The sequence below is a fragment of the Balaenoptera musculus genome, chromosome 7, assembly GCF_009873245.2.
Source record: "Balaenoptera musculus isolate JJ_BM4_2016_0621 chromosome 7, mBalMus1.pri.v3, whole genome shotgun sequence".
NCBI classification, from domain to species: domain Eukaryota; kingdom Metazoa; phylum Chordata; class Mammalia; order Artiodactyla; family Balaenopteridae; genus Balaenoptera; species Balaenoptera musculus.
The window spans coordinates 33,576,080-33,595,455 of record NC_045791.1 but is presented as its reverse complement, the minus strand read 5'-3'; the positions used below and the strand labels follow the sequence as shown (position 1 = coordinate 33,595,455).

At 36.8% G+C, this 19,376-nt stretch overlaps 1 pseudogene; it reads right to left on the bottom strand.

The window, feature by feature from the left end:
- LOC118897824 overlaps window positions 1-18,858 on the bottom strand; it is an 83,858-nt pseudogene extending 65,000 nt beyond the window's left edge.
- Between the last annotated feature and the right edge of the window lie 518 nt (window positions 18,859-19,376).

The following is a 19,376-nucleotide window of genomic DNA, read 5'->3' as shown; positions in this document are numbered from 1 at the left end:
AAGTGAAAGGGGGTAGGTCCAGATGGTGCCATTTTGCTGTGGTAAAGCATTTCCTTTGCTCTCATGGCAAATAGCCTTGAATTAGAGTCAAATATTCTGCATTTTAAAGAGACCATGTGAGGATGTTGGGATATCAGTGTTCTTTTCAATATTTTGTGAAATGTGTGTTTAAGAGATAGAATAAAACTTAGTGATAGCACATTGAAGTCAAGAACGAACCTATGTGTTTTTTAAGATTACTTGAAAATTCATCCCTAAATTCTCACAGTTTGGATGCTACATGAATTAATTCTCTAATGATAAAAATAGATAAAATTTATTAAATAGTTCCAATAATCAATATGCCAATATGGCAGCATGCCAAACCCAGTGTTCAGTGCTTTAAATACATCATCTCATTTAATCTGCACATTCACTCCATGATGTAAATACTACTATTATCTCCATGTCACTGACAAGGAAACTAAAACTCTGGGAGCTAATTTGACCAAGTTTCCAACTAGATGAAAGACAGTGATCTTGAGACATAAAAACCCGTGCTCTTAAACACCATACTTTGAGTTTTTGACTAAAGAAGGGCAAAGAAAACACAGTGCCTGCCTTTGTGGAGTTAACAAACACAGTAGGAACCAAACAAAATCTATTTCTCCTGTAGATAATTTCATAGTGAGCAATCCATTAAGATGTTTTGGATTAATCTTCACTTAAGGGACAGGCCAAGCAAATCAGCCCTTGTTTTCTTTAAAACACCATCTATAAGACATGTCAGCCTATGTCCCTGACAAACAGTCATCTGCTGTTCGGAGACCATTCTACATGCCTAAACCATTCTGTTCCCAAAAGATGAACTGAATATTTACCCACAGTCCCTTAGGTTTGTTAGAGTTGTTCTTGTTATCATAATTATGAAAGTTATTAAATATGAAGAAAACATAAAATATGAGTGCAAAAAACAGGTAATTTTTAGTCTATTGAAAACCCTATCAATTGCAATCAATCCAGGTAAGTCACTCAGGTACCATATTATATGTAATCTATGAATCAATAAGAAAACTAATAAAAATTGGTGAGTTAATTAGGCATTTAACACATGAGAATACTAATACGAAAAGGTACTCAACTTTCTTAATTATCATGGAAATATGAATTCAAACCACAATGTCATGCCACTACATGTATACCTGAATGGCTAAAATAAAAATGACTGACAGTGCCTCGTGCTAATGTTGATGGGTAGAGTAGCTAAAACTCTCATATACTGTGGGAATATGAATTAACAAAACCACTTTGGAAAAGTGACAGCATCACACATAATGAAAATTATATATATACCCTGTGATCCAGCAATTCAACTTCTAAGTATCTAGTTGTTAAAAGAATGCACAAAGGCAAAGTGCATTCCCCAAAAGACATGTACTGAAATGTACATAGCAGCACTATGATAATAACAAAAAATAAGCAGTGATCTAAATATCTATTATTAGTAGAATGAAATTGCGGTTTAGCTATATAATGGAATGCTTCAGAGAAATAAAAATCAGCAAACTACTCATACATTTAATCTAACAACCTGTATGAATCTCACAAATACAAATTTGAGGGAAAGAGGCAAGACACGAAAAAATATATTCTATATGATTCCATTTAAATAAAAGTCAAAAACCTAAAAATGGTGATAGAAGTCAGAATAATAATTATTTTGGGGAGGATGGTGGGAAAGTGGCTCGGGGGGTAGAGGAACGGTTTTGGGGATTTTGGTAATGCTCTATTTCTTGATCTAGGCAGCAGTTACAAAGATGTGTTCACTTGGGGAAAATTTATCAAAAAATTTATACTCACACTTACATAGAGTTTATTTTCTCCATCTATTCCATTTTTAAAACTTATTCAAAAAGAATTACTTTCAAATAAGGAAGAGGAAAAGAAAAACCAACCAGTAAAATACAGGGCAGAAAATATAAACGTATAGTTGGTTGCAACACTCACATTGTTGAGCCAGCGTCTTTATTTTCTCACTCCACTTTAAAGCTGATAAAACTGGAAAGATCAAATTATGAATACGATTCATGTAAAAAAAAGAAAGACATGAAAGCAACCCAAACGCAAAGAAAAGACTATGGCTCTACCTCAGAAGATTTTCAAATGCATATGCACATATATATTTTACATTAATATAAAATAATTAAATAGTTCTTAGTAGATATGCTTACACCTATTTATCTCTCTGTCTCACACACACACACACACACACAAATACACACACACACACACATATTGACTAACCAACTACCAGATTCAAAGGCAGAGCATAAAAGCTTTTCCTGTATCGACAAACAGAAATCTACATCCTCGAAGCTTTCAGAAATCCTGACTCTGTAGGTCCCTCCCCAACTGGACACTAAACACCTCCCTAGACTCAACTGTTTTAATAAATGGGGAGTAGATCTTTAACTTTGACCTGGAAGATTATTAGGTGTACTGGGCAGCTCAGTGCCTTGGTACCTTCCTTTCCTCCCACTGACGTCCGAGAGCTTTCACATTTCTTAAGATGATAACCTGTCCCTTGGAAATTTACCCAGCAAGAAGTTTATAATGACCTAAGACTTCATTGGTAAGCATGAGCCACAGTAAAATTCCCAACAACACAGTTTGCAGTGAAAAGTGCCAAATAACCAAAATGCAAAAATAAAGTTTAATTCTGTGCAAATACATGCTTGATCGGCAGTATAGTTGGGTTACTGTGTCTTTTTAAGTTGAAAAACATCCATAAAGAAAATTGGCTTTCCTCCTGTCAACCCTACCTATAGCTCCAATCCTATGTTTCACAGGAAGCTTTCTCAGAAGTTCTATGAATGGATTCTATCGCTCACTCTCTACTGCTCGCATTTCTGCCTCCCCCATAATCGTAATCTGCAGTATCCTCTCCTGTGCAATACAAACATGTGCCAGAGAACCCTGACCTCACTTTCCCCCAAACACTTCTTATTTTTTTTTTTATTTTTTAAAAAAATTTTTGGCCGCGCTGTGCGGCACGCGGGATTCTAGTTCCCCGACCAGAGATCAAACCCGCGCCCCTGCGTTGGAAGCAGAGTCTTAACCGCTGCACGGCCAGGGAAGTCCCCCCAAAATACTTTTTAAAACCTGTTGTTTCTAATAAACACTCAGCTCCTGGTCTTGCCGGCATTCCTAACTCACAGAGTATTTCTCCCTGGCAGGTTTTTCTCCTAAGTCTTTGATTCTCCAGCGTGAGATTCCTCCTCCATCTCCCCAAACTGACCTCAAACTGTTGACCCCAAATTAAACAGTTCAGAAGTGTTCATTTCCCTTATAGAAAAATGCCACTTTCTCTTTCTTCACCTCTTTTCCCCAACTCATCCCAGCTCTACCCAGAGAGCCTTCTTTAAGTAAATGAATTCACCTTTTAATGTGTTCTTAAGCTGATCATTTATTTACTGGAGGGAAATTCTGTGGACAGCTCTAAATGTTACACTTTTAATCAAATGAAAAACATAAGAGCACCATTCTTTCTGTCATTGTTCGAGAGGCCTGCTTTAGTTCGGGTACTCGGTGCATCCATCCCAGCTCCCAGCTGTTCTCAGGACTCCTTTCTTTCCCCTGCCTCTTCCAGCATGGTCTGCTCTCTCTCGGCTAACCCCCTCCTCCCCCTCCTCCTCCTTCCCTTTCCCACTCTCCACCCTCTCCCTGTCAAGGGAAGGCCTGACATTTTGTTCATTAGTCTAGCTGTTTAATCGCTGGGTAAGAAACTGGCCCTGAAAATAGGATTTGCATATCTCCCAGACAAAGGTTAAAAGTGCTCTCCTACCTGGAGGTCTCTGTCTGTCTCCAGGCTTTACCATGACTGCTAGTGCCTGCATGGGGAAAGCGGGAGAGAGAAACGTACCCCTTTCAAATTCCAAACCCTGATAGAATGGGTACTGCTGTTTGATGGTAGAGATGCATCAAAATAATGGATAATCTAAATTCTAGAAACCTAGATATGAAAAGGACTTTGCCAAATAGTAAAGTATATTTAATTCAGGCATCCAGATCCAGATTATTCAAAAGAGCATTTCAGTTAATAACAAGTCTTGAGCACCATCAGTGCATCTGGAGACAGCATGGTTTGGGGAAAGCACATTAATGGAATGGCTATGGAAATCCTGTAGGGCCAGCTGGTCCCAGGAGACTTCCAAGCCTTTCAATTATTTCCTCTGGAGTTAAGGCTATATCACCACCATGAATTTGCCTTTGAGCAGTGAGTCTTTGCATCACACTGGTAACTCATTGCCTTTTTGGTCCTTACTGGGGATTCAGAAGCTGTCTTCCATCAGCCTTGTCATCAGTCTCAGTTACAGTTTTGCTGTTTTGTAATTATATGCTATTATCTGTACATCATCTCATGCCATCTTCTGAACTGACTTCCAAGGCCATACTGAAAGGCACGTGCTATTGTGCTATTTTCTCGTTTACACCCTCCTAGGTCCTTTAAAATCAAGGTCTAAAGCAGGGAGGGATGGCGTCCCTTGCTCAGAAAACTACCAACTACATCATTGATAACCAATTACAGCGTTAAAAGCTAAATCTTGTAAGCTTCCTCTCTTGCCCCACAGGGATCCAGAAAAAGAGTCTGGTGTGTGGAAACAAAGCAATCACTTAAAATGTAACAAGGCACATTTCTCAAACTAAAACCATGACTCACCGTACACATGCAATATTGATATTTCAGATTATATTTAATTGAACTGAGGTTGCAGTTTATTTTCCAAATGCAAACATGTGTTTAATTAGAGCAAAATGTGCATCTCTATAACACTGAATTTTAAGTACCAGGTTCTAAAGTTTATTGATTGATGATTATTGTGGGGAAACATGAGCTCTTATGCATAAATCTTTTGACAGGAGCTGTCTGTCAAAACTAATGATCCTTTTAAAACTCATGAATAAATAATGACGCAGGTCCACTTTACATAAAAATACATACTCATTTACACTCTGTCCACTGAAATGAAATACGGTTATTTAAAATAATGACTCTGTGATGGGTGAGTAATGAAACATTATTAATTTAATACACATGGTATTTTATACTCACTCTCAAATTACATGCATCTATTTTCAATATTAACACATTAGGCTATTTTTTTAAAAGACCTCTAACAAAACGTCTGGTACTGAAAATCCTCTCACGGATGAGACTGTGAATTTTAATTCTGCCACGCTGGGGTCTCATTTTGGTCACAAGCCGGAAAGTAATAACTGGGCTGTCACTGTGGTGATGTTTTATTGTCTGCCCTGACTTGGAACATCCAGAAGGAGCCGCCTCTTTTTCCTCCCAGAGGAAAAAGCGTGACGAGTTGAGAAGGAAAGCCAGAATGCCATTTGCCTTTCTTCATCCTTTCCCATCTGGAGTTCGATTCTGTGAATATGCTTTTTCTCTGGTCTTTTATTCCTTTATCCCACCCTGATTTTCTATCTCTTTGCTGAGTAAAGGTTGGGGGATGATCTAAAATTGGGCACTTCTCTGAGGATTTTCATTTGGAATTCAGGGACAGAGGCAGAAAATTAGAGAAAATTATGTTCACTTTTCCTTTTAGATGACATAGAGTCACTCTTCTGTATCACCCTTGGATTTTTCAGTTACTTATTCCTGCCACTTTCTTTTTTCTCCAGTCATGACCCAACATCAGAAATGGTGATATTGGGAAAAGGGGGTCTGGTTAGGTTTGGGAATGGGTGTGATGTGGAAAGATGGGAAAAAAGGAACGGTTGCTCAGTTTCCTTTTCCTACATTTTTTTCAAGCCATGCTGTCTGCCTTGGAATTCCCAGCTGGTTTTCAAAAGCCTAGATTTTTAAATATGAGAAATGCTAATGGCAGTTTTTGTCACCATTTTATAGATGGGGAAAATAAATCACAACAAAATGATGTGTGTTGTGCACAAATACACAGAGGCATTCCTACTCCCAAGCTAACTCTTTGGTAGGAAACAAGTGCACAATGTACTGCAAATGGTATCATCTTCAGGACTGATACTGATACTAAGCATTGTTCCTTGGTACCATTGTCCTGTTTTGCCAACACACGTTCTGCTCTCTTGACCACATGCCATTTTCCGAACAGGAAAATGTTTATGAGTCAAAAAGAAAAAAACTCTGTTCCATGTTTTAAATCCGCTATTTAAGTCACTCAGCCAGCATTGTTCAGCATATAAAATGTTCCCACACTTGAAAGATAATGTTTTGACATTTTTTTCAAATTAAAATCAATTTGGATTTAAGAATTTTGTGAAATCCTCGAGATAATTCTAGAATCCCCTGTCATGTTGCGCGGTAGAAAGTTTGTGAGTTCTGAGGTTAGAATGGGATCTTGAAAGACAAATAGCTAAGTGAAATTAATTTTAAATCTTTGGCTAAAGGTTAACTGTTTCTTAAAATAGATTTGAAAAGTGTCACCTTAATTGCTTTTCAAATGAGTGTTTCATACAAAAGGGTGATTCAAAGTGATTCATAAAAATATACACCTACAAATTTCATGTTTAGATATACCTCTTATATAATTATAAAGTATAAATTTAGATACAGTATCAGGAAAGCATTAACTCCAACTAGCAAATACATATTTTTTAATTGTCCTCACATGAGACCTCTGAGTTAAAAAATGAGATGGTATGGTTTCACTGTGTGTACTTTTCACTCGCTTGTTTATACAACTAGATTGGCTCTTTTCCTTGATATTATCCAACTGCCAATTGTGTACTAGTTACTCTTTTCTACACTATAGATTTCTTATAGGCCTTACCCAAAGGTATTATTCTGAACTTGTGTTGTTAGATTTAAAGAGAACACACTTTTTAATTGCATTTTATTTTGCAGTATAATGCTTGTCAAATTAACAAGTCAGTATGTAACAAGTGTTGTGGTTTGTGCTAAGTGCAACACTGAATTGGGCCAGATAAAAAGAAATAGCATTAAAAAGATAATCACAAACCTAAAAAAGATCATTGCAGGATATCACGTCCACAAATACTCCCCAAACAGGTCATAGAAACACCAGGCAAAATAGAACATTATTAATTCAGACATTTCTCTTTAAGAATTTCTAAATAAGCATGCCATTTAGGGGGTCTTTTCTTTCTGTAAATAAATCTGTTCTAATTTATACCTTAGAGTGATAAATTCTGTCCTTGATTTTAGTTTGTCTCCAAAATAATGCATTATTAATATCTGGATTTTTGAAGCAATGGGAGCATTAAAGTAAAACTGACAACTTTCAGGCCAAGACCAAGAGGGGCCATTCAACTGGCAAGTAATGACAAGGGTGTGGCTGACATCACTCTTGCTTTTAGAGAAGGCATATTTAATCTTTGGGCAAAGACTGTGGCCTTAGCCTTTTAGAGTCAATTTACTAATTTTTTGTTTGTTTTCTTGGCCATTTGTGCCGCTAATACTAGTTCATGCAAAGATGAGAATTAATTACTAAGCCATACGTTCATAAAGGTAATTTAGCCTTCTGAAAATAGACAAATTAGGAAAAATTAATTCTGTAGAGGCATAGGAGAAACCAAAATAAAATTATCATTTTTCAAAACAATAATTTACATCTGGACTGCACATGGGAGTAAACACAAAATTTGACATTCAGGCTACTTGTTTCATATGTTGTAATACATTATTTATTTAGGTGTTTAATTTTGTTGTTTTTGTATCTTTGTGTCTTTGGTTATTCATATAGTTGAAACATCATTTTACATGAATACATGTTTTAAAGACTTTCTAATGGAGGAAAAGCTTTCTAAAAGAGAAACCTTTGAAAATAGCTTTGGTCCAGAAATCAAGAGCTGTGGCTTTTTATATTCCTTGTTTTGTCATTATTTGGGTGACAAGTCACTGTCACATCCTGGGAGTCATTTAAAAGACAAAGTTTAATGAAAGAATTCAGACACAAAATATAAGAGCACATAGTGTATGAGTTTATACATATGAGGTAAAAAGACAATGCCGTTAGTAGGACAGTAGCTATCTTTGGGAGAGTATAGTGATGGGAAGGGAATAGGAGGGGCAAGTTTGGTTGCTAGAAATGATCTTTTATTTTGTTTGGGGTTTTCTTTTTTTGTTTGTATAATTTGGATACTGGTTATGTGGTGTGTTTAGTTTTCTTTAAACGTAGTGAGCTATATACTCTTCTTTTAAAATTTTCTTGTTTTATTGAAGTATAGTTGATTTACAATGTTGTATTAGTTTCAGGTGTACAGAAAAGTGATTCAGTTATACATACATATATATCTTTTTTTTTCAGATTCTTTTCCCTTATTAGGTTATTATAAAATATTGAGTATAGTTCCCTGTGCTATACAGTAGGTCCTTGTTGGTTATCTATTTTATATATAGTAGTGTGCATATGTTAATCCCAAACTCCTAAATGCATTATTTTGGTTGCACCAGGTCTTAGTTGAGGCATGCAGGCTCCTTAGTTGTGGCTTGTGGGCTCCTTAGTTGCAGCACATGGGCTCCTTAGTTGTGCTATGCGAACTCTTAGTTGCAGCATGCGGGATCTAGTTCCCTGACCAGGGATCGAACCCAGACCCCCTGCATTGAGAGCACAAGTCTTATCCACTGCGTCACCAGGGAAGTTCCTTTCCCTATATACTTTCGATATGATACTTTTCTGTATGAATATTATATTTCATTAAAAAGGAAAAATATAAAGGAGGTTGAAATAAATTTTTCTAATTTTTTTTCTAAAATTCTACTATTCTGTAAAAATTGCCTTCTTATAATAGGATACCCACCATAAGTCAGGCACTTTTAGGTGACTCAGAGACATCATTCTGAACACTGAGGAATGTGCAGTAACAGATTTCTATTGCTTTTTACATTTTTCTGCTTCCTCCCTCTGTGCTCACTCTTGTGACTGTCACTATGTGTGACTTCCAGTAGCTTCTCATCCTTACTTCTTACTTACTCCTAATCTCGTGCAGGCTGGAAAAGAAACAGATAATCACACTGCCAAATTTTGCAGTAAAGATCTGAATGCCTGCATTCTGAAAGCTTAGGGTTGCTGGGAATCTGACCTTTAGATAAGTGAGGCAGTTCTCTACCTCGTCTCAAAAAACCTTAACCTCAGAAAGGACCTCAGATTTTTACAGTGGCCTTACACATAAGCAGGGATTATTTTAGCTGGATCCTCAGAAGATTTGTTTTTGTTTTTTAGTCTCTATACTTCCAAGAGTTTTCAAAAACAACTTTGTTGCCAACCCAGATATTCTCTTGCAGAACATTTGTTAAAAAGACTGTTTATTCTTTCCTTTTTTTTTAAAGCTCATATGTATCTCCCTATAATTTCTGTGCAAATGAAACTCCTGAGACTTTCAACTGGACAAGCAAAATAGGTCTACACTGGTGGTTCTTAACTTCAGCTTTGTGGTGAACACCAGAGTGATCTAAGGAGCTTTGTGCAAAACAGATGTCCACGCACCATCATGGGAGGTTCTGATTCAGTCAGTCTGAACAGGCTGAGGGATAGGTATTTTTGTACTCTAACAGGTGATGTGGACGCACAGTTAGGTTTGAGAAATATGACTGCATCTTCTATATGACAGCCCTTCCCTTCTAATACTGGGACATGGTCATCTGTGTCCTGTCCTTTCTAAGTCACATAGCTCTGGTTTCTTCAACTGTTCTTGGGCCTTGGTTTGCACATCTCTCATCACTTAGATCACTACCCCTGAACTTAACTTTCATAATGTGCTTTTTAAATGTGGCAACCGAGTGTTGAACTCCAAGCTCAGATGTGGTCTCACTAGAGTGGAACTGAACTGTTCCCTCCCTTTGTTTAGATTCTGGGCTTCTCTTGTTGCAGTCTAACAATATGTTTGCTTGAGTCACATTGTATTGTGGTCTGATACTGACAGTATAGCCAGTCATAAATCCCAGGACTTCTTACCTGACTTTCCTTTCCTTCCTTTCTGCCTGTCTGCCTGCCAGCATTTCTTCTCTTCTTCATCAGTAATATTTGAGTATTACTTGGTGTTTGGCCCTGGGCATTAAGAAGGGATCAAGACAGACACAGTCCCTGCCTTGCCAGAGTCAGAATTCAGACAAACAAAGCAGCGATTATGTCTTAGGCTAGTTCTCAGCTATGCTGTGCTGGTGTAACTGATTTATGAACACCTCGAACTAGAGCCAGAAAGGATTGAGGGCTGTTGACAGAACTCTTGAGGGACTCTGTCATCTTGCTCACATGGAGGGCCAGAATCTCTCCTGAGTGAGTCAGGTAGGTTCTGGTATCTGTGTTTAACAACACCTCGAAGGGCTCTTTAAGTCAAAACTTTATGGGAATAGCCAGAGCATCTGACAAGAATGATGGGACTGTGATTGTGTGGTAAGAACTGTAAACATTTTATTACATAGTCTTATATTCTCCCATCATGATTGCCAGGCTGGTAGAGGTAACCATCTCTGTTCTGGTTCCTCTGATTCCCCTTTTCTTTGTCCCCTGATGACTATAATGAGGGGTCTGGACCATGACTGATTCTGGACACATTACTGTTCTCAGGGAGCCGTTATTTTGCTTAAAGAACCATTTTGCTGTACCTAGACTTGTATTCCTCCCAGACTCCGGCTGCCTGTTTTGCCAGGTGATAGGAAGAGCTGTGGGCTGCTTCTACTGCCGCTGCTCTTTGGTTTTTAGTCCTGAAGGCTCTGTGTGCGTGCTTTGTGTGTTTTTGCTGACCCTCTCTGAGGGTTAACTGTTCTCTGTGTTCCTGCGATGGAGGGAGCGTTTTAAATTCCCTCTGAATGCAAGAGCCGCTTGTTCATCAGAGTCCCAAAGCCAGATCAACCCACGGAGTCGTGTCTGACATTTTCTTGGGCACCTCCTGAAACACCTCTTGGCAGCAGGAGCCCTGAAGCCTTCTCTGCCTAACCCTAGCAGCCAATGTTTGGTGTGCTACGCCTCCATTATCCCTGAAACATTTCCTCTTGTTGGTTTAGGGCTAGAATTACAAGTCTGTCAAGACTATTTTGAATCTCGATTCTGTCATCCATCTCCGTTTTACGCTTCTGAAAATGTCATAATCGTGGCTCCTTCAGTGTTAGATAAATTTTGAACCAGAACACTGGCAGTTTCGGATAAAGAACTGAGAACAGAGCCAGACACCTCTAAGTGGATATCGATCCACTAACACGTTCTATTTTGTTATGGCCATTCAGCCAGTCCCCAGGTTTTTGTTGTTGCTTTATGTTGTGAACATTTTATATTGTGAAATATAAAATACATACTGAAAATTACCCCAAACAAAAACATACAGCTTAATAAGTTATCACAAAGTAAACTGTATAATCTCTTCCCACATTAAGAATAGAAACTTTTCTCCCAGACACTACCCAATTCTTATCCTCTTCTCCCTACCCCAGAGTAGTTACCATTGTCCTGATTTTTCTGGCAGGCTATCACTCCTAGGGCACTGTGCAGACAGAAGACTGAAACACACCCCCAGCCTTTCTGTAAAACATGCCTACTTACTTATCCTGGAGCTTCAGCCTGAGGGGCAGGCTTCAGGTTTGCCATGTATCTAGTGGCTACAGAAATGCTCTCAGGGAATGTAGGCTGGGGATCACCATCTTTGTGCTCTCCTTCAGCCTCACTACTAATGGCCAAAAGAAGAGCTCTTTGGTACCTCCCAGAAAGGAGCTTATACATTTATTTGGAGCCCTGATTTTTACAACAGTTGCCCAGAGGATACCTTGAGATCGTCTCGTCTGGAGGCCAGCAGGGATTATGATTGTGGTCTGATAAGACTGTATATATTTGCATACATTAAAAGCTGCTGCCTGAGGCCTGATTTTCAATCTGTTTGAAACTCGGTGCAGACTGAGATCCCTCCCTTTGGAACACTGATAGGGCTTGGCACACCCTCAACAAGTGAGACCTATCAAGAAAAATATCAGTTTTTCAAACTATTCTAAAAGTTACAGTAATCAAAGCAGTATGGTGCTGGTACAAAAACAGACACAAAAATCAATAGAACAGAATAGAGAGTCAAGAAATACACCCACACTTACATAGTCAATTAATCTACTACAAAGGAGGGAAGTAATTACAATGGAGAAAAGACAGTCTCTTTGATAAATGGTACTGGGAAAATTGGACAGCTCCATGCAAAAGAATCAAACTGGACTACTTTCTCACATCATATACAAAAATAAACTCAAAGTAGATTAAAGATTTAAATGCAAAACCTGAAACCATAAAACTCCTAGAAGAAAACACAGGCAGTATGCTCTTTGACATAAATCATAGTGGATCAGTCTACTACGGCAAAGGAAACAAAAGCAAAAATAAACAGGACCTAATTAAACATAAAAGTTTTTGCAGAACAAAGGAAACCATCAACAAAAGGAAAGACAACCTACTGAATAGGAGAAAATACTTGCAAGTGATATGTCTGAAAAGGGGTTAATATCCAAAATTTATAAATAGCTCACACAACTCAATATTGAAAAAAAAACAAACCTGATTAAAAAATGGGAAGAAGACCTGAATAGACATTTTTCCAAAGAAGACATACAGATGGACAACATGCATATGAAAAGATGCTCAACATCACTAATCATCAGAGAAATGTAAATCAAAACGATCATGAGATATCATCTCACACCTGTCAGAATTGCTATCATCAAGAAGTCTACAAATAACAAATGCTGGAGAGGGTTTGGAGAAAAGGTAACCCTTGTGCACTGTTGGAGGGAATGTAAATTGGTACAGCCACTATGGAAAACAGTATGGAGGTTCTTAAAAAAACTAACAATAGAACTACCATATGATCCAGCAATTCCACTTCTGGGTATTTAACCAGAGAAAACGAAAACACTAATTTGAAAAGATAGGTACACATAGTTCATTGCAGCATTATTTACAATGGCCAATATATGGAAACAACCTAAGTATCCACTGATGGATAAATGAATAAAGCAGAGGCAGTAAATGTACAGTCAAATACTACTCAGCCATAAAGATGAATGAAACCTTGCCATTTAAGACAACATGAATGGACCTTGGGGGTATTATGCTAAGTGAAATAACTCAGACAGAGAAAGACAAATATTGTACGATTTCACTTATATGTGGAATCTAAAAAACAAAACAAATGAGCAGATGAAACAATCAAACAAAACAAAACTTACAGAGAACAGAATGGTGGTTGCTGGAGGGGAGGGGAGTTGAAGGTTGATCAAAATGGGTGAAGGGGGTTATGTGGTGCAAACTTCCAATTATAAAATGAACTTTTATAATTTTACAGTCTCTGTAAAAGTTCATTCATGTAGCTTGTAAGACACACATACATTTTCTGTTTGGCAGACAAGTTTTATCCCGTAGTAGAATGGCAGCCTCTCCTACTCATGTGTAGAACACAGAGCTTCACGCAGCTTCGGGGGTGTAATGTACAGTGTGGTGACTATATTTAATAATATTGTAGTGTATATTTGAAAGTAGCCAAGAGAGTATATCTTAAAAATTCTTATCGAAAGAAAAAAAATTGTAACTTTCTATGGTGACTGATGGTAACTAGACTTACTGTGGTGATCATTTCCCAGTGTACACAAATATCAAATCATTATGTTGGACACCTGAAATTTATATAATGCTATATGCTAATTATACCTCAATTAAAAACAAATAAATAAGTAAATAAATAAATAAGTTCTTAAATGGTTAAAAAAATAGATTAAAAAAAAAATAGATTTTATTCCATGTTCTTCACGCTTATAGAATTTCTATTAAGTGATCAGCTGTCAATCGAATTTTCCCTCTTTAAAAGTTTTTGTTTGGTTTTGCTACTTTTAAGGCTTTATCACTGCTTTTGGTTTTTAGCAGCTTTGTTTTGATCTGTAGATGTAGATTTCTTAAAAGTTTATCTTGCTTTGAAGTTTAACAGATTTCTTAATGTATCCCATCAATTTTGGGAAGTTAATATTCATTATTTCTTGAATTGTTGCTTCTATCCTACTTTCTCTCTTCTCTCTTGTGGGACTTTAATACACATATATTACATCCTCTCACTATATCTCTATGTCTCATACTCACTACAGGTATCACTGCTTTTCAAAAGTTTGCTTTTCACCACTTTGCTTTTGGGAAAGTTCTACATTAGTACCTGTTTTCGTTAACCAAAAGGAATCTGAAGAGGATTTTCGATTTTACAAAAAAAGTTAATTGCTTCTTCACTTTACACCATTTTTGGCATATGAAAGTTTTAGTAGGAATGCTCTACTTTCAGATACCAGGGGGATCTTGTATTCTGTTTTCCATCCTTTTACCACCATATGCTTCATTCTAGAATTTTTTCTCTTTAATTTCCAGTTCACTAATTCTACAGCTGAGTGTAATCTATTATTAACCCCATTTATTTAGACCTTTTTCATTATATTTTTCAGTGTTACAATTATAATCAGGTTTTCTTTTATAGTTTCCAATCTCTGTTGAAATTTTAATTTGTCTTTTATATTGCTTAATACAGTAAGAATAATTGTTTTAGAGTCTGTATCTGATGGCTTCATTATCTGAAGCCCCTGTAGTTCTGCTTCTGTTTGTTGTTTCTATTGGTGTCTACTCATGTTGACTTGTCTCCTTTTATGCCTGGTTACTTTGATTTGTTGCTATTCATTTTACTAGTAAAAATTGTTTGTAGAAATAATTTGAGGCCTGAATGATATATTACATCTTGCTAGGTCTCTCTGATTCCATCAATCAAATTTCAGGCTTTGAGGTGATTCAGAACTGTACTGTGGTCCTCAGTGCAATCTGTCTACTTGCAGTTTATCATTATTCCTAGAGTCTCACCATTCATGATTCCATCTATATGCAAAAGGCTTTCATCAAGGTTCCCACATGTGAGAATTCTAATTCCTATCTCACTAACTTAGTGAGACATTCAAAAGCACCATTAAGTCTTTTTTTCCCCAGCTTTGACAGATAGTTGACATACTATGTATGTTTAAGACATACAATGATTACCAACATAGCATTAGCTACCACCTCCATCCAGTCACATAGTCACCATTTCTTTTTTGTGGTGAGAACATTCAAGATCTACTTTCTTAGCAATTTTCAAGTATGTAACACAGTATTTATTAATTATAATCACCATCCTGTACACTAGATCCTTAGAACTTATTCATCTTACAACTGGAAGTTTATACCCCTGGTGAACATCTCCTCTATTCCCCCATTTCCCAGGCCCTGGTAACCACCATTCTAGTCTCTGTTTCTACTGAGTTTGGTTTTTTTAGATTCAAATGTAAGTGATATCATATGGTATTTGTCATTCTCTGTCTGACTTATTTCATTTAGCTTAACATCCTCAAGGTCCATCCACGTTGTCACAAATGGACCAGTAAGTCTTTTAGGTTCTCAGCTATTCCCACTAAATCAGCAAGTGTGCTTAGGAGAAAAACAACCCCCAAATTCTGGTTTCACTTCCATGGGCATCAGTTTTCTGCCAGATCTTATCCCAGTAATTTTTTTCTGTTTTGTTAATGCCCAGTGTTATCAAAGAGATTTAAAAAATATTTTGTTCAGCTTTGCAAGTAGTCTTTAGCAGGAGCGCTGGTTGGATTACCTACTCTATTATTACCAGAAATAGAAGTCTTCCAATTTACATGGTTTCCCTTATCCATAGTTATAGTCATCCGCAGGTATCCTTGGAGACTGGTTCCAGGACCCCTCATAGATACCAAAATCTGAATATGCTCAAGTTCCTTATATATACTGAGTACCGCACAAGAAGCTTATGAAAATAAAAGAGATGCAGCAAGTGAAGGCACTTTGAACATTGTAAACCTGTGTACAACATAAGCCAATATTTTATAAGAGTGAACAAAGATATAATAGAACTCTTTTAATAGGACATTTTCACTCATATTTAAATGTTACCAGCAGCTTCTGTGAAATGGTTTAGTATTATTTCTTCGATTCTCAGAGCATATATGTTTCTAAGGCTACTCCATTCTTATTCTAAAACAAAGTAAAACAAAGAGAAATTCTTGTTGTCCACATTCATCTCTTTAGGAAATACATCAATGGATACATATCACCTTCAGTTTTGTATTCTATTTTATACCAAACCAAGAAAACAATACAAAACAAACAAGCACACTCTCAGTTCCTCTCCATTTCCAGCTTTGTCTAATAGACTTCAAGTTAAACAATACGGATTCAATCATGATTAGCCATCCAAAATGAGTCTTACGTCTTTGGCATTTTTATGTGACTGAATTATAAACTTTTGTCATTTTAATTTAATATTTTGATTAGAAAATTACTTCATTTTCCCTACAGTATTTTAATGTTATATTTGTGAGTTTATTCATATGAATATAATTTTTTCTGTTAGTCTGTTCATACGAATATTATTTTTCTCTGTATACATTTTGTTGATGAGAAAATAATATTTAATAGAAAGATTTGATAAGAAAATAGTTATATGCAGTTGAAATTATATAACCAAAGTAAAAATGGAGAGAAAGCAAGTAAAACACATCAAAGTTTATATTGCTTTTATCAGCAATAGAAAGTCATCGCTGATTTTATAGAAAGTATCACTTGTGGGGTCAATCAAAGGTGTGTGGGAAATTTGGAACCAGTTCTTTTGAAGGAGACATACAGAAAACAGTCTTTTTTTTTTTGAGTTTTTTAAAGGGGATCCTCATAGTAGTTTCAGAATATCACTGTTTTTTGCAAATAAAAGTTCTATGTGTGTGTTTTTATATTTATATTCATATATTTCCCCCAAATCTCCTCATTGCAACAGCCAAGGCTGTCATTTTGGTTCAAGTACTTTTTTTCAATGATTTCTTTGCCAGTTTTCCTCCTGAAAAATTTATTTGGAAAAAAAAAAACCCACAATAACAGATGGATTTTGAGTAATCAAATTTCCTACTTAATGTCTATAGTGGCTTCTTATCATGGAATAGAATTATTCCAACATCTACAGTATTTGGCAAAGTTTTTGTCCAACATGTTTAGGGAAAATTGCCCAAGACTTGCAATCATAGTACTCTTTTAGCTCTCTATTGAAATTCTTGGTTAACTTATCAAATAGAAGTGTGAACACGGCTTTGGTTTAGTAGAAAAACAAACTCTTGTCAAGATTAATTCTAAAGAGCACTCCTGCTGAAGTAGTTTGTATTTGATCCCATATAGAGGTCCTTAACATGAGCAGTCGTTACAGAAGAGTCTGGCATTTCATGTAAAATTCAAGTGATCATTAATAATTATTGATATCAGAAAGGAGAGGGAATCTATCTTACTTTTTAAAACTTATCTTTCTGATTAGAAAGGGACTCCATCAACATTAAGAGGTGTGTATTCACTGGGAAAAGATGAGATATGCAGCCAAATCTTTGAGATCCAGATTCTGGTTTCCATTCTGTCATGTTCATATTCCATAGTTGGAGACATACAATAAGTCTTTAAGCATTTATTTCCTCATCAGTAAACCAAGAAGGTTAAATTAGTTAGACTTTAAGGTAGCTGAATTACTTCCCAGTAGAAAAAGAGACAAGATATTAGGAAAGGTATAAAGGCATATCAAAGTCTTTCTTCTCATTAGTGTTGAGCAGTTGAAGTACCCTCTCTTTGTTGGCTGTGTAAACCAGCAATCTAAAAGGCTTTTGATGACAAAAATGGCTGAAAGCCACAAGTTTGTGGAGCCAAGTATGCCCTTAGAAGAAACATGTGACTTTTTCAGTTAAGAGAAATGGATTAAGTTGAAAAGGAATATGCTAAACAAGAATTTTAAATATTAAGCATTGGCACAAGTTCAAAATCTTTTAAGAATTAGAGAGAAAGGCATTTCCTTTGAAATTTTCTCTACAGCCATTTGTGTTTTAAATACTGTGCAATACTGAATAATATTTAACTGATATTATAAGGAATGTTATTTTTGTTAGGATCTTGTTTTACTTCTAGCCTTCCTTTTACCAACCAAATTTCTTGAAAGTGCTGCCTATACCCATCGTTGCTGTTTCCTCATCTCTTACACCTTGTCCCCTGCCACTGAGTTTTTACTACCACTACTTCAACTGAGCCTGCAGTCATAGTGAGATTTGACTTCTCTGCATCACTGAATGCTCTCTCCTTGAAATGCTCCCACCTCTTAGCTTCCATGGTCCCACCCTCTTCACCTCCTCAGATTTTTCTTCCACTTTTCTGACCTGTCCTTTTCAGCCTCTTTTTTTAAAAAAAAAGAAAAGAAAGAAAGAAAAACAGTTTATTAATGTGTGCAGTGCACATCACACTGAGGAAAACTAAACCAGAAATAACTCAGAATGGCACTCAGAATTCCAGCTTTTATAGCATCTTCAGCAAAGGACTATAAAGTTGTAGAGAAATGACAGGACAAAGGAGATCAGTTCTAGGCTTCCAAAGTAGGTAAATGATGGGACAGTAAATATATAGGAAGAATCTAATGGAATAAGGTTTGTTTGCAGATTCCTCTGGTGCTACTTCTGGGCTGATAAGAATGTCTTCTTTCCTCCTGTCCAGGGAAGGTACCTTTTCACATGGGAGTTTATCTTCATTTGGGGGCAACCTACTGTTGCAGACGTACGGTTTGGCTTTCCAAGGTCTCTTCAGAAAGTCTTCCCTCTTTATCACACAGTGTCGGGATAACTCCATTTACTTCCAAGGGTATGTGCTGATGATTCCCAATTCTACAACTTTTCACAGATCCACCTCCTGAATTTGAGATCCTTCTATCCAACAGTCCTCTGGATATTTCCACTTGGATTTCCAACAGTACTTGAACTGCAACATTCCCACAATAGAATTCATCAACTTTCTCCCCTATCTGGGTCATCTCCCCGTGAGCCAGCCAGGAACTCGGGTTGGATACTTAGGTTTCAGACCCACCACAGTTATTCCTCACCAAAGGAATAGACAATTCTACATATTTGATATAAACTTCTAAAAGTCATTCACTCCTTTCTGTTATCATTGCCATCATTGCCTCCATCATCTCTCACTTCGACTGCTGTAACTGCTTCCTGACTAACTGACCTACCACTGCTCTGTTCTCTTTATTCCAGTCATTGTGAAATGCTTAAAATACAAAAAAAAAAAAAAAATTATTTTCTTTCCTGAAACTCTTCAGTGCCTTGCCATTGCTCTTAGAATGATGTCCGAATTCACTAAAAAGTTGAATAAGTTCCTGAATGATCCACTTTGGATCCTCCTTTCCAGCCTCATCACTCACCACTTTCCCCTCCCCTGTGCTTATGCGCACCACCCTGAATGTCTCTCATTTCCTGGATACTCCTATTCCCCTTAGGCTCAGCACGTTTAACAGAATGGTTTCTCTTCCTAGAACTGCCATTT